The 24,892-nt window shown below is 41.5% G+C and overlaps 1 protein-coding gene across 2 annotated transcripts in view; it reads right to left on the bottom strand.

The window, feature by feature from the left end:
• Positions 1-988: 988 nt before the first annotated feature.
• Positions 989-24,892, bottom strand: part of LOC310678700 (uncharacterized protein) — a 238,110-nt gene continuing 214,206 nt past the window's right edge. Inside the window, exons 6-7 of one of the 2 annotated variants that reach the window (XR_014511880.1) lie at positions 18,738-18,834; positions 989-1,361 (exon numbers count right to left, since the gene is read on the bottom strand). The gene's annotated coding sequence lies outside the window, so the exon portion shown is untranslated. Of the gene's footprint in view, positions 1,362-16,649; positions 17,763-18,737; positions 18,835-24,892 lie in introns of those variants that run through there. The other variant, XR_014511881.1, reaches the window with a different exon arrangement.

Raw genomic sequence — 24,892 nt, 5'->3', positions numbered from 1 at the left:
AGAAATCGCGCACCAGCGGTGTGGCGGCAGTGGGAGGCCCTATTAGCGAAAGCATGCCTCAGGTTAAGAACAGTTTCGGGTTAAGAACGGACCTCCGGAATGAGTTAAGTCCGTAACCCGAGGTACCACTGTACAGTACAACTCTGAAGACATCCTGGACTCAGGAATGTCTACCCAAGTGCACAATATGTTTGTCAGTTCTAGACAGATGGAAATACACAGAAACCTGTTCAGACCATTGATCCATCTAGCCCAGTGTTACCTGGCAACAGGAACCTTTCGCAGCCCTACATGGAGATGCCAGGTATTGAACGTGGGACCCTTTCCATGCACAAACATGTGCTCTACTGCTGAGCTCCAGCACCTAATCAGCTTATTTTCCAGACAATTGTTTGCCACATATTTCTAGTCATAATTAATTTTTTCAATCTGGTTTATAGAGTTCCTGCTTCTGGCATCTCATCTCTTTCACAGCAGCTAGCCACTGAATTAAAACCATTGCTGAACAGCAAGAAAATCTGTCACTAAAACATGTTGACAAACAACTCTGCCCTGCTCACATTTCTGTTTTCTCTTTTGTTGTATTTTCATTAGAATGTGCACGCATGGAAGCCTGGGGACTGGCTGTTGGGGGCTTCCCAGTTTTACCTTGCCTTTTATCATCTCTTTTAAAAATGATAAACTCGTTTCACCTCTCCTTTTATCATATCTTATAAAAACAATAATCTAGCATTCTGCATTTTCAATTTGGAAAGAAAGGAATGTACACCAAAGACTTTTAAACCACCAAACATTTATCAGTATTGTGTTGCATTCAGGTACTGTGAAATAACTGTGTTTTCTCCCCAGTTACCTCCTCCCTTTCATCCCTTAGACCTGTGATTCTCCATCTTTTTTCTCTGGGCCACAATTTCAGAATAAATATTTGTTCACATCACACCGATTTCTTTATTGATAGGAAACACATTGAAAACAAAAATAACAGTGCTTGATTTATAACATAGGGCACAACTGCTTTATAATATGATCGTGGAACATGCAGAAAGCACAAAACAACGCAGCTACATAAGAACATGAATCATTCCTAAAATATGATTCTAAACAAGCCTCTTACATATGTACCTTAAGAATGTACGCAAACTCAATGAGAAGTGTGAGCTTGCTTTTGCCAGGTATTGCACACATGTTGCTGTATGTCGCTAGAAGTCAAAATAGCACCCCTCTGGTTTTCTTACAGCACCCATCACCCTGACCACTGGCCGTGATGGCTGGAAGCTGGAATCCAACAATTTATGGCCGATACCACATTGCCTATTCATGGAGTAAAGGCTCCTCTGTTTTCTGTTGGGAGTGATGATGACCTGTTTGAAGGAGAGAAGGGAAAAGAGACCTATTCTCCCATCCTTTCAGTGGTTAGAACTTTCAAAAATGGAAATGGGTGCACATTTTACTCCTTTGTGTAAGTGTGTATTTTCCCTCCCTGCCTATTTCTGACTGAAATACTCCCTGCTTGGCCAAATAAAATATCACCTTGCGCAAATTACTGTCATGTCAATAGTACCGTGGATACAATATTATAGATTTGAAATTCTAAATTCTGATAAATACCTCAATCTGATTTTTAATAGTGGGAAATGCGTCTGTAATTAAATATGTAGATTTATTTATTTATTTTAAAAAAGAATCTTAACAACGGCACATATTTTCCAAAATGTAAGCATTTAAACACATTCACACTTCTTTATTTAGCACATGTGCGTTTCTCCAGGGAAGCAAAGAAACCACCGAGGAGGAACTGATGGCTCAAGGGATTGGTAACAAGATCTGAAGCCTTGCTCCTTTAGGTCATTGCTTGGCATCCGGCTTAGCTCTTTAGGTTGATGGTAAATTTAAGTTATTACTGTTTAACAGGTGTGTGGAGGTCTGTGTAAAATGAGTTGGTGGTTTTAGACTTGCTCCTAAGAGGCAGATGTCCAAATCACTAGGAGCAGGGGGGATCATAACGTTTAACATGCTTGTTGGCAGACTTTGCAGAAAGGTCAAACACTGCTCAGATTAGGAGACTGTACTGCACTCTCACACTTACAGGTGGTCCCTGCCACTCAGGCCTGGCAGGAAGGTAGTTCAGCAGAAGAAAGCTTAAGGGCGCAATCTTACACTCCCTTACCTAGAAGTTCACCCCACCAGACTCAGTGGGGCTTATTACTGCATAGACATGATTTGGCTTCCACTGTTAGTCACGGTTATCTGTGTGCCTGCTTTGCTTTTAATTTACATACTTCTTTGTAAGGTGTATGCACCAACCTTCGATTTGCTGATTGCTGCTCAGAACATTTCACAAAATAGCATTAAAACAAAGACGCAAAGTGAAACTCAATAAAGCCATCATTAATGGATGCATCAAATATTAAAACAGCCAGTCAATATAAAATAGTTGCAATGGTTTTAAAAGCCAGATCTTCACCTGGCAACAATGTATGGTTACAAATAGCATCAGAGTTGAAAAAGTTGCAGCCCCAATCCTGATTATCCTCACAACCCCCTATTTTTGTTTTTAAAAATGGAAGCAGAGATACATGACTTGCAGTCATACATTTCATGTATGGTCTAGTTTGGCTTTAACATGAACACAGTATTTTGATCGCTGCTCTTCTTACTTGACCCTTTCACCAGGTTGGATTTTAGAAGCAGTGGAAACTGTTAAACCCCAGCAAGTCCTGTCTTGAGGGAAGATGTGCTTGGCCCCATGACTGCGAGTGCCTGGGGCCAATGGGTGCCATGAAGTGCATTGCTCTGTGAGTGCCTGGCCCTTCATGGGGAATTTTGTGGGTGCTCGGGCACCCAGGGCCCTAGGGAGTTGGCACCTATGAAGGGAAGCATGTATGCAACCTTGAGCTCATTTGGTGAAGTAAAAATATAATGTAATTTTTTTTTTCCATTGAGCTATAAAACAATTGTCTAGAAAGGACCTGGCCAAAGCCAGCATTTTACAAGTACTTGAAAGCAAATTATAATATGTTTCAATTTGTTCTGGAATTTTAGAAAAGTTCTCAAATAAAATCTAAAGTAACAAATATATAACTGATTTTTCAAGTGAAAGCATTTCGGCCTCAATAGAGAGAGGTTAGTTTTTAATGCATATAATCCAGGCTTCCTTTGAAGTTGCCACACAAACAAAATTACATACTAAGCTCTCAAATAAAAGTTTTGTTACTTTATAAGGAATCCATAGATGGTGCTTTAAATTTAACATTTCTGAAGCATAATGAGATCAGACTGGTATTTTTTTTAAGTGTTTGTCATGCAGTGACTGATTAAATCGTATGTCGGCATTGTAAATGTTGTGTGCAACAATGTCAAGGTCATCTGGGACACTGAGGTGAGGAACTAGTAGGATAAATATTGCTCAAGTTGTTCTCTATATGCTGAACTGGTAGAATGTACCTGTAAATTGTGTTTCTATTGTCTATCATGGAATCCACAAGCGTTATACGTTGGTGTAGAAATAAAATCCCTCAGTAGGTCTAACCTTTATTAACTACAGCTAGAAATTATATTTTGTGGCTAAGTAGGTCAAAGTAATTTAAATGAATTATGTTTGTTTGTCCTCTGCTAAACAAACATTTTAAAGTGTATATATTAAACATTATATACCTTTTCTCTCCACATAGCAGTACAAACTTTCTTTTTGTTCTCTGCCTAAAATATTAGAACATTCAACACATTTTTCCACATAGTGCCTTTGATATTAGCTATAAACATTCAGTTACTTTATCTTTAATAATTAACAACAATGCAAAAATATATCTACAAACAAACCATAATGCAGAAACAGGTCCATGTACAGCTAATGCAAACTCTTTGTAAAGCAAATTACGCTCACTGCTTTGATCAGCCTCTTATAAAAAGGTACAACACATGAAGCTTTTATATATTGGGGGTGGGAATTCACTTGAAAAGAGAGACACAGCACACAAATACATAGCACATAAATATATTCTGTCTCATTTTTGTGATCATAGCACGATAACTGTTGGAGCAGAGCATCCTCGTTCAGAAGGTGTTTATGTCTATGGCATATTTATTTTAGGTGGAGTACATATTTATTTTAGGTGGAGGAGCGATAGAGGACTTGGTTACAAACAGAAGCCCAGTTAATTGAAAAAAGCTGTATCCCATCCACTGAAGTATTTCATTTGTGTGCTCCCAAGTTATATGTGCTTGTTTGGTTCTGGCCTCAGCAGGATGGGAGTTCCAGCTCAAGCAAGATTTTGAAGTAATTGTGATGGTTCTGGCAAACCAGAGCAAGGTGAGACAATTTAGAGCAGACTCTTGGTTCAAGGCAAAAGGTAAAGATTCAGAAACCACCCTGAACAGCAAGGTGTGGAGCTCAGGTTAAAGACTTCACAAGAGCAGAGCTCAAATATTGCTTCAGCACCAGACGATCCCTTTCTGAACCTTAAAGAAGGCTGTAGCTTCATCTGGGTGATGAGAGCAGCATAGCTTGCTATAACAGGATAGGGAAGACTGTTGTTCCTCTAGGACTACTGGGCTGGAATCCTCAGAGTCAGAAGAGGACAACATGACCTTCTCAGTTTGGAGAGATGCTAACATAACAGGCTCCTCTCCAGTACTTCTGGGATTGTACAGAAATCCAGGGCTGTCTCTGAAGGCAATTTCTACTCCGAATCCAAGGATGGCATATGTGAATCAGATATCGGAGTCATGAGGCTGTTCAGAATATTTGGAGGCTTGTTAGAGGACAAAGCTGGGCATGATGGGGCTGAAAAGCAAAATACAGGGCTCCAGCTGGTATGTTTACACCATACTGATCTTGCTGCTACCTCACCCATCCCACAGTACTTCCCAGAGAGTCATAGCAACATTGTTGATAGGATGTCAGGACTTTATCTAGGGAGGTAACTTTTTTGGACTAGATTTATTTTTCTGAAAATTACATTTGGGGGATATTTGCTAGAAGCCCTTAATGACCTGCTTGGATCTTCAGAAGATGATTGCCTGCATGGTCCTGGGAATTTTTTTTTAATTGTACAGACATTGCTTTTTATATATATTGTACAATAATTTGCTCAAATTAAAGACCTAGTCAAATTTACCACCATTAAATCTCTATGACCTTCTTCATGAGGTTCAAAGTATGAAACATTAAAAGAAAACCTTTTTTATGTCATGTGCTTTTCTATACTACTGCCAGGCATCTTGTCAATTCAAAGGTATCTACATTTCCTCTTTTTATAAATAATAATTTTATCCCTGTACTATGAAGCATCAAAGAGAATAATATCTCTGAAAGGTTTATTCTTTAATACAAGCAGTAGCTTCCAGATGCTGCTGAAATCTCCCTCACACCTAATTGATGTCTAGTGTTCCGAGGGGGGGGGGGTGGATAGAGTCTAACGCTCGTCAAAAAACACACATTATTTTTTGTTGCAATGACATTTTGAGCCAAAACTTCCCTTCACCTTAAATAGGGTTGAATTGGACCTTGGGTGTTGATGGTATTGAACATAAGAAGAGGACTGCAAAGGCTTACTTTGTGCAACATTTAATTCTCACTGTGGTCAACCAGATGGCTACACTCTCCTGCTCATGATTCCCAGCAACTGCTGTTCTGAGGCATGTGAAGGGTTAGGGAATACTTCCTTTTAACTGTCCTGAAGAGGGGTGCCAACTTGAACAAAATATTGTGGGGGCCCAGGTAAGCCCAGCCCTGCAGAATCAATCATATGATGCAGTGCACACACACCATCTGAATGGGAATGCCTATCAACTTTGTGGGGGCCCGGCCCCCTCAAATATTTCATTGTGGGGGCTGAAGGAGTTGACTCCTTTGGTCCTGAATCTCCCAACCTGGAACACTGAGTACCTGGCCCAATCAAATTTCCAAGCTTCAGATATAGAGAAGACACAGTTTTTTATTAGTTAAAATTGGGGGCAAACCCAGCTGGTTATAGCTGGTTCTAATACCGGACGGATTCTAGCAATTATGACTGGTAGTCACTGATAGCCTTACTCTGAATAAATTGGTCCAATCCCCTTTTAAAGTTGCCTGGGCTGGTGGTCATGGCTACGTATTTTGTTTGTGATTTTCACAGTGTTTCTATGAAGGACATACTGTGGCTATGAAGAATATTCCTTGCACGGATGAATATTTCATAAGGGCTTCCACTTGCACAAAGGGGCTTTCCTTCTCTCTCCTTCCCACTGTGGCCTCCACATACCCTGAAGCTGGCTGGGTGTTTATGTCAGGAGAACCCCCAGAACAACATGTTGTAGAACGGGGGGGATTGTTCAATCTGCCAAGCTGAAATGCTTGTGCATGTGGAAGATTTGTCATAGGGTGACATTAAATTCCACTCTAAATGTCTGCCCTAATCAAGTTCCCATGATGTTTATTGGAGAGAGGGGAACTACAAGTCCAAGAATCATATCAGGTTATCTGGGGTCATATCATCCAGCCAGAAGGGCACAGAGATGCTTGTTGTTATTGTTTAGTCGTTTAGTCGTGTCCGACTCTTCGTGACCCCATGGACCAGAGCACACCAGGCACTCCTGTCTTCCACTGCCTCCCACAGTTTGGTCAAACTCATGTTAGCAGCTCTGAGAACACTGTCCAACTATCTCGTCTTCTGTCACCCCCTTCTCCTTGTGCCCTCAATCTTTCCCAACATCAGGGTGTTTTCGAGGGAGTCTTCTCTTCTCATGAGGTGGCCAAAGTATTGGAGCCTCAGCATCTGTCCTTCCAGTGAGCACTCAGGGCTGATTTCCATCAGAATGCATAGGTTTGATCTTCTTGCAGTCCATGGGACTCTCAAGAGTCTCCTCCAGCACCATAATTCAAAAGCATCAACTCTACGGCGATCAGCCTTCTTTATGGTCCAGCTCTCACTTCCATACATCACTACTGGGAAAATCATAGTTTTAACTATATGGGCCTTTGTTGGCAAGGTGACAGAAGATGCTACTAAAGTTTATCCCCTGGTAACAGTGCCCTGAAGCTTGTGCTCACCCAAGTTCTCTTCATAGCACTGTGGGACCCCAGAGTCAGGAGAGTTGATAACATGTGGTTCCCCTGCTACACTAGGTACCTTGACTTCTGATTGGTTTCCAGGCCCAAAGTGTGTTTCCAAGCCCTAGGTAACTTGGGACTAGGGTCAGGTTTAGGTTTAATGATGCCCTAAGCTACTGAAGGTAATGGGGCCCTTTATATGTCCAGCTGTCCTTTGACAACAACAAATTGCCGCTGTTTTTTGTGTTGGATATATGCTATGTAGTAATTTATGGACCTAATAGGTATCTAAAGCCATTTGCACATAACAAAATATGTATTTTATCAAAGTAATTGTGGAACTGAAATACAATTAAGAATAAGTATATTAATTGTGAAATATAATTAAGAAGAAGAAGTATATTTTGGGAGGGGGCCAAGAGAGTGAGCTCCTAAGGTATAGCTTGTTTAGCTTATACATAAATCCAGCACTGCTTGGGACCAAGGAAGCTTCCTCCATATGAAACTGATGGTGTATTAAAAACTTCTACACTTGCCATCTTGAGCAGTCCGCCCACACTTGATATATGTTTCATTAAGCTGTGGGAGAAGATCTTATCTGTGGCTGTATCTAGGTTCTGGAACTCCCGACCTACGGAGGTCCACCTTGCTCCCTCTCGGATAGCCTTCTGCTCATATGTGAATACTGGACCTTTCTTTTTAGGCAAACATTTGGCCTACCTCCTGGCATGTGAATCCTTAGTTTGGTGCTAATTTCCCTGCTGTTGTTTTCTTACTTTTTAAAGTTATTATTGCCCATAAGTAGTACATGCAACAAAATGTTGCCATGTGGAATGCTCATGTTCAGGCTTCCAGCCTGGATACTTCATTCAATTTCCCCTCATCCCTGGTTTTCCCTTCCCCTACAACAGCCAGCCAGTCAGCATTCCACATCCACTAAGCATGCCTGGTCCTCATTGGGTTGTTTTGGGTGCACCACAAGCACCCTCCCTCAAGTGCTTTTGTACTTCAGCAGTCCTTGAGGCTCCTCCATAAGGAACCTCATAAGTTCCCACTTAAGGATGGGCACTTGGACAACTAAGTTCACTATTAGTAAATATGATTACTGAATTGCCATTTACTGTAATTTTTTGACACTCTGTTCTGAGTAGGGATGGGAAAATCTGACAATTCCAGTTTCTCTCTCTTTCCCATTTTCCAATCTTATATTCAGTTCTCCATAGTGCCATACCAATTTCCAGTGCAGATTTCTCTGAATATATGCATGTGTATGTGCAATTTTGCCTAATATTCACATTTTGCCCTGTTCCAATATAATGCACCTTTTGTATGCTATTTTCATATTTGTATCCCTGAGCACATTATACCACTATGTATATATTACATGGCTGGAGAAATGCATGGCAAATTTGAGTTGTGTTTTGGTTCATGTATTGTTTCAGAAAGTGCAAATTAAATAGGTTCATCTTAAAATGTGAACTCAACTGAATATCCTTCCTCTATCCCTACATGTGAGGAGCCTTGGATATTTAATTGGGAATGGTGGGATATAAATGGTTTTTTAAATTTAAAAAAATGTTTAAAAAATAACAATCTGTAGTTATTTGGCAGCACATCTGTTTGATCTACATGGACATAACTGTCGTGTTCATTTTCATCTAAAAATAAAAGTACACATAACACCATGTAACATTAGTCATTCAGACCTAAATATTTGATGCAGTATTTCACAGCATTGTTTTAACATTAGTTCTGAATGCTTCAAACCAATGCTTGAATCTTTAAAACCCACAAAGCAAAGCAATCCAAGTGAGAAATGTCCTAAGAGGCTTCTGTGGTTGGGATTATGGCTATATTAACTACAACTGTTCTAACATGACAGAAGCACTTACTTAATACCTATGGGCTTATAGTCTTACTATTTTTAACAATTCCCTGTGTGAAAATATATAATTGATTATACCTAAGTAATTCACAAATATTCTGATAAGTTTCAAAAACTATGCATATTTGTTAAGATATATTCAGCTCCAAATAGACCTTAAACTAGGACAAAAAAATGTAGGCAGATAAAAATTACTAAGATTTACTGTGCAATTTATTTGGAACTAAGTCCCTTTATGTTTATTAGGACTTTCCTTCAGCATTAAAGACCAGTCCTATGCACAACTACTTTTGTTGTTCTGTTTTATGTTATAGCAGAGTAGTTGTTCTGTAATATTATAGAATTTGTGTTTGAAACAGTGCTATAAGTTACTTGGAGACCTTTGAGTAATTAACATCAACAGCAATAATGACAGTAGTACCAGTGGTAAGTGTCATTGTGTTTGTGGTACTTACCCAAGAAAGCACTTAATCAACACTTAATATTATACATATTTAAGTCTAAACTAAATGCAATCTACTCAACTGTCTTCAGAAGCTTGGAAACTGACTGGGGTTTGGAATAGGAGGCAGGTTTATGAGAGATTAAGGAGGCTAGGAACTTACTTGAAAGTAAGTTCTATATACTTGCTGTATTGGCATGTGCCTGAAATTATGTGTACACTGGTACCAACACCACAGCTTACTTAAGCAGGGCTGGGGCCAGGTGGCAGGGAGGTAAAATGTGTGCAGACACATGGGAGTGCCAGTACTTCGGCACACGCACCTCCGACCTGACCCAGATCTGTCCAGGTAAACTGCAGCAACACCAGTGTCAGGAGGGTGCTGCCACACCACATCAGATGTTGCTGATGATGTTATAACCCATGGGATACTATATAAATAAACCACAATTCAATATTAGTGAGACTAATTTGTAGGGCTCCAAGTTCCTATCAGGATGGCCAATAGTTAAGAATGTGGAGAGCTGTAGTCAAAAATATATGGAGGGCACCAGGTTGGAGAAGAACTGCTGCTTGTGGATCTAAGCTGTGCCAGCATTGCTACAAAGCAGCAATGGGCAATGTTAATTTGTCAAAAATGCTGAAGGACACCATGAGACCTGCTTTTGTCAACACCTGCCCTTTGAATGGGACAGTACATGCCTGGAGGAAGATAACATGCAACTCCTACAGGTCCATTGCTCATTAAAGAAGGCGAGAACCCATTTCTTTTTTTGTACTTCTGCACTAGGGATGGGTTCACTGGCTTGGGATTCCATGCGCAGTACCCGGAAAATGGTTGACACTATGAAGCCTTCTCATTTTACCAGGTTGCATGCCAAGGCACTGAGAGGTTACTGTGCAGAAGCACCCTAAATCATCACATGCCATGAGAGGTAACAGCAAAATAATAGGGCCCTTGCCTCAAATGTTTTAAAGATGTGTTTGGCTTCTCTCACAACAGGTGGCTATCAAATGTATTTGTCTTGCTTGAGCAACTCTCCTTTCAACCCAGGCATCAGGAAAACAAATGATCCTCTACAAGCTTAACAAGGCTAATATCCCCCGATCTTTGCCAGATATTTGCCGAGGTATAGCAGGTGAACAGTGATGTTTTTGCAGCTTCCTTGTTGCCATAACTCAGCCTTGAGTTTTGATTTATAGCCGCTGAGGTCATTCTCTTCAATCTACCATGAAGCTGTCTGTTTCCATATGAATGCATTGGATTAGGTGATGATTTCAGCATTGCTTAGGATATCTTTCAAACAATTTTAAAGTCTTTTTTTTTTTAACCTCAGAAGCACTACTTTGTTACTGGAAGACAACTGAAGACAACTTACCTCCTGATAACTATCCAATCATCAGTTCTGCATTCCATTCTCTGCACGTAGCACAGCAAAACCTTTTAAAAGAATACCCTGATACAAAACTTTAGCAATAAGATTTCATACTGTCAAAATAAGACCACATTTTGTGATGGTGTAGCAGTGGAGGCCACCATATTTTAGCAAGTCTTAAGACATTTTGATGAGTCACTATAAATATAGTTTCATGTCGAGAGCAGTGTCCTGAGTAACTTTTTCCCAGACGAGCTAAGCGATCCTACAGGTGTGTACTGGGGCAGGTGGTATTTTGGTTGATCTGATCTTAAGTTGTTTATACGGCTTTATATATTGACAGAGAGGGCAGTTTCCTCAGCATAGGTGTAATACGTGTGCATACAGGTACTTGCCTCAACAACCTGGCTGTCCATTTGGTACCAGTGGTGTTGTCCAGTAATCACTGATGACTCAGGTCTGAGCCCTCCTTGTTCCCAATTGGAAGGGAACACATAAACATTTTAAAACTGAAGAAGGGACGTTGGAATGCAGATCAGTTCTGCATCATCACTTCCTGCCTGTCAGCTCATGCCAGTAGGGCATGAGATGAGATGATATTACAGCCTTCAGATTTCACTTGCACACACCATTTTAGGATTCTGCTGTTAAAACTATCAGGCAACTTAAAATAACTATTGCTGTAATTGTACTTATGTAGAATATAAGTACTCGGTGGCGCTGTGGTCTAAACCACAGATATAGGGCTTGCTGATCAGAAGGTTGGCGGTTCGAATCCCAGTGATGGGGTGAGCTCCTGTTGCTCGGTCCCTGCTCCTGCCAACCTAGCAGTTCGAAAGCACACCAAAGTGCAAGCAGATAAATAGGTACCACTCCGGCGGGAAGGTAAACCGCGTTTCTGTGCGCTGCTCTGGTTTGCCAGAAGCGGCTTAGTCATGCTGGCCACATGACCCGGAAGCTGTCTGTGGACAAACGCTGGCTCCCTCAGCCTATAGAGCGAGGTGAGCGCACAACCCCAGAGTTGTCCACGACTGGACCTAACAATCAGGGGTACCTTTACCTAGAATGAGGGTTGGTTCATTACATATATTATCTATCAACTGCTCTTTAGCAGTAGCAATATTTGTGAAATATTTAGGCTGCAATCCTATGGGCCCTGGAAGAGTATCCCAAGGGCTAAAGGAGAGAATGAATCTCCACTTACATGAGTGGAGATGAAGATCCAGGGCTGGAGCAGGAGCCCTACCAGCCATGGCATCCTCCTTGCAGCTGAGAAATGACCATGATGATCCCTTCTCCACCTTGGTGCTCTGTTGATGGAGAGGAGGAAAATGAAGTCTTTTAAGTGCATGCCACTGGTTGATTTCCTGTTCCTCCAACATGTCCCCTAAATTGGGGGGAGGGGAGGGTGAGCTACCATAATTATTTTCCTTCCCATTGGGATCATTGAGGAAAACCATTGGGATAGGGGGAAGATCTCACTCTGGGGAAGGAAAAATGTGTCTCTCACCTTCCTCCCTGCTAGAGTGACTCTGGATTGGATTGTTTTACCCCCAGTATCTTCCATATATGTTACACATTTTCCATACACGTAAAGTGTTTCCCTCCGCCCACAGGTTAAACATCATCCTATGTCTTAAAAGCTAGAATAAATATATCCACCTACCTACCCCAATATTGCTTCTATTGCCTCACATCTAATTTGACAGAAGATCTTTTTATAAAGTTAATACACATGGGCCTTAACACTGTGTTCCAAAACCTTGGCTCAAACTCAGAAGTGTCTATCATATCTTTGACATTCTTAAAAATCTGGCATTGCGTTATATTTACTTGCTAGTCTTAGCTGCAGACTAGGCATAGGTATATTGGCGCAAAGGGCCTTATATGGATGTATATCGTAACCTGTGAAGTTGCTGGGTTTTTGTGTGTTTTTAATGCTACATAGAGCTTGAAGGGGTTCATCCATTTTCTTTTTTCATAACTAATTAATGGACAATTTAATGTGCCTGTGTACTCCTTCAGTTATTTGTTAAAGGGTTTTAAAAACTGCTAAATTGTCCTCTTAAGACAACAGGCATCCCACTGTGCTAAATGAATTTGAAGTGGAAGTTTTATAAAGTGGTTGTTGGTTCTTTGGGGCTTCTTGAATTTAAAAAATATCCTTGAGGACTGGAACATAACTTTGTTATTGGAAAAAGTCCAAAAAAAATCCCACAACCTGTATGCCTGTAATAAACTTTTGTTATTCAGGAAAATAAAATAAAATGCTGCCAACCTCTGAAAAGAAATTTCTGTGCACTATTTTCACAGGGCCAAGTGTGGGAATATTTGGGAAATGAAAGCTTGATTAATGACATTCATCAGTTTTCCAGGAAGGCAAGGATCATGTTTGACATGTTGGAATTCTTTGAGGATATGAATAGCTTGATTGTAGAGAGACATTCATTGATCATTGCAAAACCAGATTAGGAGAAAGGATTTAACAAAATGTTAGAAGTGAGTTAATGTCGTTACAAAAAAGTACCGCATATTATCTTTACAGTAGGAACACAGCATGCAATAAGTTAAATCTCCCTATTTTTTCCTCTATTTTTTTCATAGGTTCAAAAACAAACTTCTTCTATTACATTCCAGAAGATTAGACCAATCTCAAAATGCAAGTGTCTAAGCTTCCCTTCGAGACTTCCAAGTTACGCCAATGCTGGGTCACACAACAGGTTGCAGCTGCACTACTGTGGGTGACCACCCACCATCAATGGTTTGAAATAGCTATTTTCTTCTGCAATCCAGAGCTATTAGAATTGTTGAAAGGAGCCTTGCCACTGACTTTCACTGATGCTGCTATAGCAGGCTGCAGTTCCTCATCAGATTCTTCTCTGGAGGAAGGCAACAGCTGGGTTGGTTTCTCTCTCAGGGCCCATTTAGGAGCTTCACAAATGGCGGCCATGGGAGTGAGTCCAGGCATAATCCTGAAGGTGATGTGCACAGAATGCTGCAACATTCTGTGGATTTATAGCGCTGCTTTATATCAAATCAGACCATATGTGCACCAAGCCCATTGCAGTATATTCCAACTGGGACCAGTTCTCCAAAGACTCAGAAAGACTTCCTAGTTGTACTACTTTGAATTATTTAACCTAGGACTCAATGTATTGAATCCAAGGCTTTATACATACAAAGCATGTCCCCCTCCCCCATTAAAATTAAAGTAAAATCTAATCCTGTCCTCATCCCTACCAACCATTTACCAAATGGTAAATATTCTGGCATATCAATTATCGGTACCACCTGGGTGTTAGGATATTTCCGTTCCACCTTAAAAGGGAGCAGGATGTTTGTGTCACAGCCTGCGTATTTCCTGTCTCACAGGATGTTTCTGTTGTGTCTTTTGCTTTCGATTCTCTCTCACTGCCGGAACTCTCTCTAGCAGGCAGTCATGGTTTTTCTCTGTTCTGATCAACACTGAATAAACTTCTATATAATGCTCTCCTGGGTGCATCTTTTGCTGTGCATATCTGCTGATAGAGTGTGCAAGAGCTCTAGGATGTTGGAAGCTATTTCTGGAGCTCGTGTCACTAATTGCTGATACTGCGTGTCTACGGGAGATCAATGGACGTCTGGAGACGACGTGGAGTCAAGATGGACTTTGTCTCCCTGGCAGTATCCCAACACTGGGTGGTGGGTAGCTTTCCTGAATGGCATCTGAGTGATATTTTTTCAAATTATATACTTACTTTGTTTTTCCAAGGAGCTTGAGGTAAAATACATGCACCACCCCTAATTCATAGTCATAAAAACTCTAGATTAGGCTGAGAGGCAGTGGCTGGTCAAAGTTTACCCTGTGAGAGCTGTTTATGACTTAGTCAGGATTTGAACCTGGGTCTCTCCACTCCTGGGTAACAACCACTTCATCACACTGGATATCATGGTTAGGATTTAATATTTGGTTCTCTGAATACTTTCATTATCGAAGAGGAGCACTGGAAATGTATTTCTGATCCAAAGAAGCAGGGAACAAATTACATTTTGCAACTTCTTAATGAAGTATTGAGCGGTGCAGAGCGGCTACAATGACTTTCACATCTGAAGAAGGCCTCTCCTTTTCACAAGCTGAAACATCTGTGAGCAACCACCACCAGAACAGCAACAACAAAGTAAGACACAGGAAATGAAAAACAATTACACGGTATTAGAATAATTCAATTCCACCCAAGGGGGAAATAGAGATATGGGATAAATTACCAGGATTGGCCACCGGTGCATACAATATTGCATTCAAAGCGGTAAGAAACAGGTTTCGAGGAGTTACAAAAACAGAAGAAGAAAACCAACCCCTGCCTGGTGTGTAAATAAGGGACTTTCTCTTAAAACATTATAATCACATATTTTATGAGCCCAGGGAGAGGTTAATTAAGGCCAATGGAAACAAAAGTCACGTGAGAAGGATTAGGGCTGCCACTATTCCCTCCCATACTCTTCTGAAAATTGGTGAAGAAATGGTGACAAAAAGGAGAGCAGTAGGTGGGTAAGATGAGAGGATGGGAAAGGCAAAAACCTGTTGTGTCACTAGAATCCTCAAGTTCTTCCTTCTTGCTAAGCCACTTTTCAGTGTAATCAAAGCAAGGCAGCATGGACTGAATGTTGCTTGGAAAAAAATACATACCTGTGTGTGTTTGCCTTAATACTGCTAGTCCCAAGTATTTGTGCTGATAATATATTATGACAGTATGATTACGCTTCTGATAAATAATATGTAAACTTCAGTGCGGAACTGTCCGTGAAGAGCTCTCAAAAGATTAAGAGCTCCCAATACAGGTGCTCTCGGCACTCTCATTACAAACCTCTGCACCCACAGTATTGAGAGCCTCAGTACAGTGTTAGGAGTAGGTTTGGCTTCAGTTGTCAAAACATCAGAAATTGTCATCAGCAAGCAATTTCTGGACATGATCCGAAAACAATACTTTCTTTAGTCCCTTGTGTTTATTAATGGTTTATTGATCATTTACACCTGGCAAACAAGACCTCTAGCAACATTACTCCTCTAAGCAGTCCCTCCACAGCTCCTCATCCACCCAGACATAACCCACCATTAGTCCTTTTGGTCATTTGGATGTGTTATGACACATAACATTGTTGCCTTGAATGCATGTCACATTTGCAAGATGTTTGGTACAAAAATGTGACGATACTCTGAAATCGCATAACAACAGAGAGCCTACAGCTGAGTTTATAGCATTGGATTTGTAATTTGGGAAGGAGATTATGAATTATAGTAGGGTCAGTTTGCCCATAACTAGACCAAGCAGCCATTTGTAATATTTCTATTCAGTTCCACCGTGTCAATGTGAAATTTCAGTGATAAGAATTTGAACAATTTACATGGACCCACCTCAGTTTCTGTCGCCCTTATCTGGGCTGTTTTCAAGAGTGGCTTGAGGGAACATGCTACCCATGAACCACTGAAACTAAGCTCTGTATACTGCCTGAAGGGTGGATCACCTTGAATCAGAGGTGAGGTCCAGGAGCATAACAAATAAGGCTGGCTGTATCTAGTGCAGCTAAAAGAATTGGTATATAAATAGACTACCTCCTTACATATTCCAATTGATGGGTATTTTAGTTGCATCTTATAGAAGCCAAACATTCTTTGGCTATGGGGAACTCTTGGTAACTTTTAAATAGATTCTTTAACTAAAGCTATTGCATTTTGCCTGTAGAATCTAGCACACAGAGGCCCAATTCATGTCTCTCCATAGAACCTAACTGCTGGTATAATACAAAGCATAATTATAAAAACTATTTATTTAATGCATTTCCCCACTTCTGGTTCAGCCTAGTATGTTGCAGTTTTTCCCAAACTACAGTACTGAAGTCTCTTCTTTGCCATTGGTTTCCTTGACTGAGCCCAGAGAGAGAGAGAGAGAGAATTTGTTATCATATTCTGGATAGCCAAACATAAAACCAAGTAATTCTCAACAACCCATTAAATAAATTTTGAAGGGAAGCCTCACTTACACCTATTTCCATGTGTCAAGAGAAATGTTTATACAGTTTAAGGTGCTCATTTCTACGGTAACTTATTATTTACCCTAAATTTCCTAAGGTATGCTCAGTAATTAGGGCTACTGCCCTGTTAAATACATCTTGGTTGATTAATCAATTAAGTCTGCACTCCTAAGCATGCTTACCAGGGTGTAAGTTCTGTTTAGCCCAAAGGGGACTCCTTCAGGGTAGGCATGTTTACAGTTGGTCTCCAAACTTGCACATAAGTACAACAAACAATGCATACATCTTTTGCTTTAAGATAATGAACATATTTACTGTAGCAGCCAAAAAAGGAGGCAAGACCTCAAATCAGTGCAGAAATAACTAGGAAATCTTAATGTTGTTGTTGTTGTTTAGTCGTTTAGTCATGTCCAACTCTTTGTGACCCCATGGTCCAGAGCACACCAGGCACTCCTGTCTTTCACTGCCTCCCACAGTTTGGTCAAACTCATGCTGGTAGCTTCAAGAACACTGTCCAACCATCTCGTCCTCTGTCGTCCCCTTCTCCTTGTGCCCTCCATCTTTCCCAACATCAGGGTCTTTTCCAGGGAGTCTTCTCTTCTCATGAGATGGCCAAAGTATTGGAGCCTCAGCTTCAGGATCTGTCCTTCCAGTGAGCACTCATGGCTGATTTCCTTCAGAATGGATAGGTTTGATCTTCTTGCAGTCCATGGGACTCTCAAGAGTCTCCTCCAGCACCATAATTCAAAAGTATCAATTCTTCGGCGATCAGACTTCTTTATGGTCCAGTTCTCACTTCCATACATCACTACTGGGAAAACCATGGCTTTAACTATACGGACCTTTGTTGGCAAGGTGATGTCTCTGCTTTTTAAGATGCTGTCTAGGTTTGTCATTGCTTTTCTCCCAAGAAGCAGGCATTTTTTAATTTCGTGGCTGCTGTCACCATCTGCAGTGATCATGGAGCCCAAGAAAGTAAGCAGGAACCGGCAAGCCACTCCAGTATCCCTGCCAAGAAAACTCCATGGACAAAGACAACAGGAAATCTTAAAAGAATGTATAAAATGGCCACCACATTTTGGTTTACACTTGCTTCAGGGGGTTGAATTAATGACCCTAGGGGTTCCTTCCAGCTCTACTGTTCTATGATTCTATGAAAATAATACTTGCTGAGGACTTTGAGAGGGCATCAAGTCATATTATTTTGGCCCTTTAAAAGTTGTAAAGTAAAAAAGAAAGCACTCGACATTTTATCCCTTCCACTGATCTGTTCTACATAAGGAAGTAAGGAAAGCTTGCTAGTTCAGGCCAACAGCCCATGTAGCCCAGCATCCTGTTCTGACAGTAGCCTACCAAATGCCTATGGGAAGTCCAAAAGCAGGTCTAGAGTGCCACAGCATTCTCCCCACTTGCGATTGCCAGCAATGGGCATTCAGAAGCATACCACCCTAGCAGTGAATGTAGAGCATAACCATTGTGGCTTGTAGCTATTTATAGCCTTAGGTAAAGATAAAGGGACCCCTGACCATTAGGTCCAGTCATGACCGACTCTGGGGTTGTGGCGCTCATCTCGCTTTATTGGCCGAGGGAGCCGGCATACAGCTTCCGGGTCACGTGGCTAGCATGACTAAGCTGCTTCTGGCAAACCAGAGCAGCGCACAGAAACACCATTTACCTTCCTGCCAGAGTGGTACCTATTTATCTACTTGCACTTTGACGTGCTTTTGAACTGCTAGGTTGGCAGGAGCAGGGACCAAGCAACGGGAGCTCACCCCATTGCAGGGATTCAAACCACCGACCTTCTGATCGGCAAGTCCTGGGCTCTGTGGTTTAACCCACAGTGCCACCCGCATCCCTTATTTATAGCCTTATCTTCCATTAATTTGTCTAATTCTCTCTTAAAACCATCTAATTTGGTTATCATTGCTTCTTCATATGGGAATAAATTCTATAGTTTAACTGGATGGTGTGCAGAAATGCTTTCTTTTTACTTACATATTTTATCCCTGGTTTGAAGCCTTCTTATTTTCTCACTTATGTTCTGGTTGTCTCTCTTTCTCTTGCTCGGTCATGTTAGAAAAGACCTGCCCTCCTGTGTGTGAGAGGAGAGGTTTAATTAATCAGTTCCTCAATAAACTGTGCTGTACAAGATTTCTCCACCCAATTTTGGGCAATTTCCCCTTTGCACAGCAGCTCCCTCAGACACAAGACTACTCTGTTTGGAAAGGGTGCAAGGAGCTCCAAGAGGAAGGGAAAGATTGGTTATACACACTGCTTTCTACTTGCTCAGCCATTGGATGCAAACCATAGAGAATAGCTTGTAAAGCCATTTGAGCTCAATTGTGCAGACCAAAGGTCCAAACATCCAGCCCTGCATAGCATTGCCTACTGTGCCCAACGAAATGCATCTCTAAAGCACACAAACAAGACTGTAAGGCTATGTACTTCCCTTGTCATTGTCCCCAGAATGTGGTAGCCTGACTAGCCCTGGCCATTACATAGAATGAGGGAGCTGTCTCAGGTGAAAGATGCTGGATGGTTGGGGCTGCTGGCAAGGTGTTAGAGGATGGTGGTAATAATGATGATGATGATGATGATGATGATGATACTTTTGTTTTTTATACCCTGCCCATCCAGCTGGATTTCCCCGCTTACAGCTCATAAAAAATTGTAAAACATTAGACATTAAAAACTTCCTGATACACGGTTGCCTTCAGATGTCTTCTAAAAGTCAGATAGTTGTTTATTTCCTTGACATCTGATGGAAGGGCATTCCACAGAGCAGGCACCACTACTGAGCAGGTCCTCTGCCTAGTTCCCTGTAACCTCACTTTTCACCATGAGGGAACTGTCAGAAGGTCCCAGAGCTGCACCTCAGTGTCCAGGCTGAATGATGGGGGGGTGAAGATGCTCCTTCAGGTATTCTGGGCTGAGGCCATTTAGGGCTTTAAAGGTCAACACCAACACTTTGAATTGTGCTCGGAAACATGCTGGGAGCCAATGTAGGTCTTTCAGGAGGGGTGTTATGTGGCCTCGGCGGCAACTCCCAGTCACCAGTCTAGCTGCCACATTCTGGATTAGTTGTAGTTTCCAGGTCACCTTCAAAGGTAGCCCCACATAGGGCATATTGCAGTAGTCCCAGCGGGAGATAAAGCATGCACCACTCTGGTGAGACAGTCGGTGGGCAGGTAGGGTCTCAGCCTGCATACCAGATGGAGCTGGTAGACAGCTGCCCTGAACACAGAATTGACCATGCGCCTCCAAAATGACTCCCAGGCTACACACCTGGTCCTTCAGGGGTACAGTTACCCCATTCAGGACCAGGGAGTCCTCCTGCCCCTGGTCCACCCAAAACAGTACAGTGGTACCTGAAGCTACAAACGCCTCAGGTTACAAACACTTCAGGTTGCAAACTCTGTTATCCTGGAAGAGTTAACTCAAGTTGAGGATGAGAATGGAAATTGTGTGCCAGCAGTGCAGCAGCAGTAAGAGGCCCCATTAGTGAAAGCACGCCTCTCATTAAGAACAGTTCCAGGTTAAGAACGGACCTCCGGAACAAATTAAGTTCATAACTAGAGGTACCACTGTACTTCTGTCTTGTCAGGATTCAACCGCAATCTGTTAGCCACCATCCATCCTTCAACTGCCTCCAGACACTCACACAGAGTGAGTCCTAGTTGGCCTGGCTGGTGCCCGCTAACCTAGTCTGCTGAACCCAGCTGCAGTGGAATACAGTGTTCCATGGCCAGTGCTGAAGGGTAATTCAATAGCCAGTTCAATGTGGAATTGAGGGACATTCTTGTCCTTCAGCCCAGGAAACAAAATGTTTTGGTAGGCATAGGCATCCTAAACAGATGCCTATGAGGTTGTCTCTAAACCAACTGTCATGCCTAATAGCTACTGATAAACATATCTCTGTTAATTTTGCCACATGAAGAATTCTGCATGAGTTGAGTGGGGGGAATAGCACAAAAGCTACTGGGTGGGGGACAGTGGCTGGCCGATTGCCAGTATGATTAACTTAAGCAAGCATTTCTCAGAATTGCAGGACATTCTAACATGATGTTCTCACAACTGGTAAATGACTTCATCTGATACAAATTAAACTGAAAGGCATACTTAGAGAGCCCAGTCAGCTTAAATTATACGATTGTCGGATACAGATAATGAAGTGCAGGTTTCCTTCCCATGATGTACGCTATAGGCAATGAGCATGGAAAAAGAAAGAGAGGCATCTTTGATTACAATGCACAGCTACTGTTAAACCATAACCTGACTACCTGGGATTCATTTCCAACAATAGCTGCCTGGCTGTTTCAAACTTTCTACTTTGCCCTGATGCTATTAAAAAACATTCTGGGGCCAGCTGCCAATAGCAATGAAATGGGACTAATTGTATCTTTATCTCATGCATAATTAATTTAAAAATATTGAGCTTCTAATTCTGCTCCCAGTGGAGCCAGTTGGTGCGTTGCCATTCAAGGGAAACTGACTCATGCTCTCAACGTTTCAATTATATCTTCCTAAGCCTTCAGTTCAGAAAGGAATGGAAAGCTTCTTCTATTGTTGTTTGGCCAAGTCAAAGTAGCGTTACATGTTCAAGAACATGCAATGCTTTTTTCGTTCATAGGTCTGCATAACTGCTTGCATCAACTGTAGAAATTTTACTTATCTAAGCCTTTGCTACAGAGTTTACCTACAATGCCTGGGTTGACTGGAGTGGGGGTGGGTGGCAAACTACTTGCGAGATTAATTGCATGATGACCAGGTCCACTGGCTTCGTTGTTTTTCATTTGGTTAATAGCTGTACACAACTCTCCCAGATTTGGAGATACTGCAAGCTCAACTCTAATTTGTTTTTGTGGAATTTGTGAGAGGACCTCAGCAGCTACAGTAGGATCATCACCCTGATCCTACACATTGTCAAAGGGGAAATCCCCACAGGAGTAGAAATCATATATCAAACTGATGGAAAGCTCTTTAATCTGAGTAGGCTGAAAGCAAAGGGTAAGGTTTACCATAACTTCTGCCATAGAGCTTCATTATGCTGATGCCAACATAGTTTGTGCATAGTCAGAGGATGACCTCCAAACCATCCTAAATATCTTCGCAGAAACTTACAAAAAGCTTGGTCTATCACTCAACATCCAAAAAACCCAAGTGCTGCACCAACAAGCACAAAAAAACCCCACAAATCCAACTTAATGGTGTAATGTTGGAACGTGCTGATCACTTCTCCTACCTGGGCAGTTATCTTTCCACAAGGGCCAACATTGATGCCGAAATCCAGCATTGCCTGAGCTCTGCAAGTGCAGCTTTCTCCTGATTGAAGTGCAGTGTTTGAGGACTGGGACATTCACAGGGAAACCAAAATGCTTGTTTAGAAAGCTATTATACTACCAGCCTTACTGTATGCTTGTGAAACATGGACCACTTATAATAGCCATCTCCAACTTCTTGAAAGATTCCATCAATGGTGTCTCTGAAAAATTTTGCACATCACTTGGGAAGGCAGATGAACTAATGCCAGTGTACTGGAAGAAGCAAAGATCATCAGTGTTGAAGCAATGATCCTTCAACATCAACTTTGTTGGACTGGTCATGTTGTGCGGATGCCTGATTATTGTCTTCCAAAGCAACTACTCTATTCCGAACTTAAAAATGGAAAGTGTAATGCTGGTGGTCAACAAAGGAGGTTTAAAGACTCTCTCAAGGCAAATCTTTAAAAAAAATGTAGTAGGAACACCAACAACTGGGAGACACTGGCCTGTGAGCACTCCAATCGGAAAATAGCCTTTACCAAAGGTGTCATGGACTGTGAAGACGTTCGAACTCAGGATGAAAGGGAGAAACGTGCTAAGAGGAAGGCACATTTTGCAAACCCTCACCGCGATCAATTCCTAACCAGAAACCTATGTCCCCACTGTGGGAGGATGTGTGGATCCAAAATCGGCCTCCACAGTCACTTATAGACCCACTGCTCATGGAAGACAATCTTACTCGGTCACGAGTGATCGCCAAAGGTGAAGAAGAAAGTCCAAGTAAAGAATATTAGTGTTATTCTGGTGGAACACTCTGTCACAAGAGACTAGGGCCCTGCGGGACTTGACATCTTTCTGCAGGGCCTGCAAGACAGAGCTGTTCCACCAGGCCTTTGGCCAGGGCACAGCCTGACACCCTCCCTCTGCAATCTTCGCGGAGCTCTGGCCCAATGGTTGCCAGTGGCTTGATTTTAATTAATTTTATAATGAATGATTTTAGAGTGTTGTGTTGTGTTGTACTTTTTTACTGTTTTCTTGTTGTTAGCCCCCCTGAGCCCGGCTTTGGCTGGGGAGGGCGGGATATAAATAAATTTTATTATTATTATTATTATTATTATTATTATTATTACAGTGGTGCCTCGCAAGACGAAAATAATCCGTTCCGGGAGTCTTTGCGTCTTGCAGTTTTTTCGTCTTGCGAAGCAAGCCCATTGACGGAGTAGCACTATTAGCGCTATTGGCACTTTAAGGGCTAAAAACGGCTTTTTTAGGGGTGGGGGATTCGCGGTTTTGCTGCTAAAATGCTTTTAGCAGCTTAGCGATTCAGAATAAGGGGTTTTGGAGCAAAAAATATATATACAATTTTTTTCGTCATTTTTCGTCTTGCGAAGCAAGCCCATAGGGAAATTCGTCTTGCGAAGCGCCTCTGCAGACGGAAAACCCTTTCGTCTTGCGGGTTTTCCGTCTTGCGAGGCATTCGTCTTGCGGGGCACCACTGTATTATTATTATTATTATTTGATTATCAAGAATAGTTCCAGATTTGCCAGGCTTGTGGTGAGAGTTGTCTTAGAAATGATGCTCCGTTGCATATGTAATAAATAAAATCATATTAAAAGTGTCAAAATCTCAAAATATGCATAATTGTCTCTGTTATTGCTATATTCCAAAGTGAGTAGTACCAAGCGTCCAGTGTAAGATTTCAGAACTGGGAGCTAATTGAGACCTGGGATATTCAATAATAATGGAAATTAGCAAGAAAATTCAACAATTTCCAAGATGGATAAATTATGGTTGCTTTCTTCTCTGGAGCTAGTGCCCTAGATCGTGAGTTGGACACCTGACCTTATTGGGAATAAAAATACAGACCTGCAGTCACTTTCCAAGGCCAAGCTAAAGACTACCATTTGCTTTTCACAGGGAAGATGGTGAAGGAGGGAGGGAGGGAGAACATAGGGGCTACACTTCTTAAACCAAAACATTTTATTGCCATACTGAGCTGTGAAAGTGTAGAGAAACACAAACCTTGGGTATCTGTCAATGCTAGATAATATATACTAAGCATCTGCCCAGGATAACATTTCACAGTGTGTTTGGGGTTTCATCCCATGTGTCCATTTGTCATTATTGTCCATTTCAGAGCTGGTGGCAGGTTGTTACATAGCATGATGCTATTCCTGTAGTCTCTTTCCTTATTCCTAGGGTTAGGCACGGTTTTTCCTCATTGCTTTTTAATGGAAAGTCTTTTATCATTTCTGGTAATGTGAGCAATTATCTGCTCCTTCATATTTTTGATACTGGAAGACAGTGATTATTTTTCCCTGACAGTTTTTCTTTGGTCAGATTTTCTTCGCAATCTTCTCCATTTGTTGTATCTTTTCCAATAATCAAATACAATCTCCATGCTTGTTTAAACATTCCTCAAAAGGTCTTCCCTGGTTTATCATATATTTTATCTACTCATTTTGTATGTTGATATCTTAGTATTCTGTGTTTAAATATGACATTTCAAAGATATTTATCATTCCAACAATAACAACAACAACACACATTCATAAGTAGTATTCATTGAGATGGTCCAAAATCTTAACACTGAGGTGGAGAACCTGTGGTCTTTCAAGTGTTGCTAAACTACCAACCTTGTCATTCCTAACAGGTGATAGTGGTTGGGACTGAAGGGAGTTGTGGCCAGCAATATGTTTTCTGGAAGGTCATAGGTTCACCACCCCCACATTAACATCTGAAAATCCATATCCATAAGGCCAGTTGACACAAAGCAACTAGAGCAAGGGGCTGGTTTACACACTAACCCAGCTTTGCATGATGAAAGGGCACCTAATGGAAACTTGTTAGGTGCTCATGTTATGTGAAGGCCTGCATGCATTATGAAA

Source organism: Podarcis tiliguerta, assembly GCF_965153285.1.
Source record: "Podarcis tiliguerta genome assembly, chromosome: 5".
Taxonomy (NCBI): domain Eukaryota; kingdom Metazoa; phylum Chordata; class Lepidosauria; order Squamata; family Lacertidae; genus Podarcis; species Podarcis tiliguerta.
Note: the sequence above shows the minus strand (reverse complement) of the source record. Positions and strands in the feature narration are given on the sequence as shown.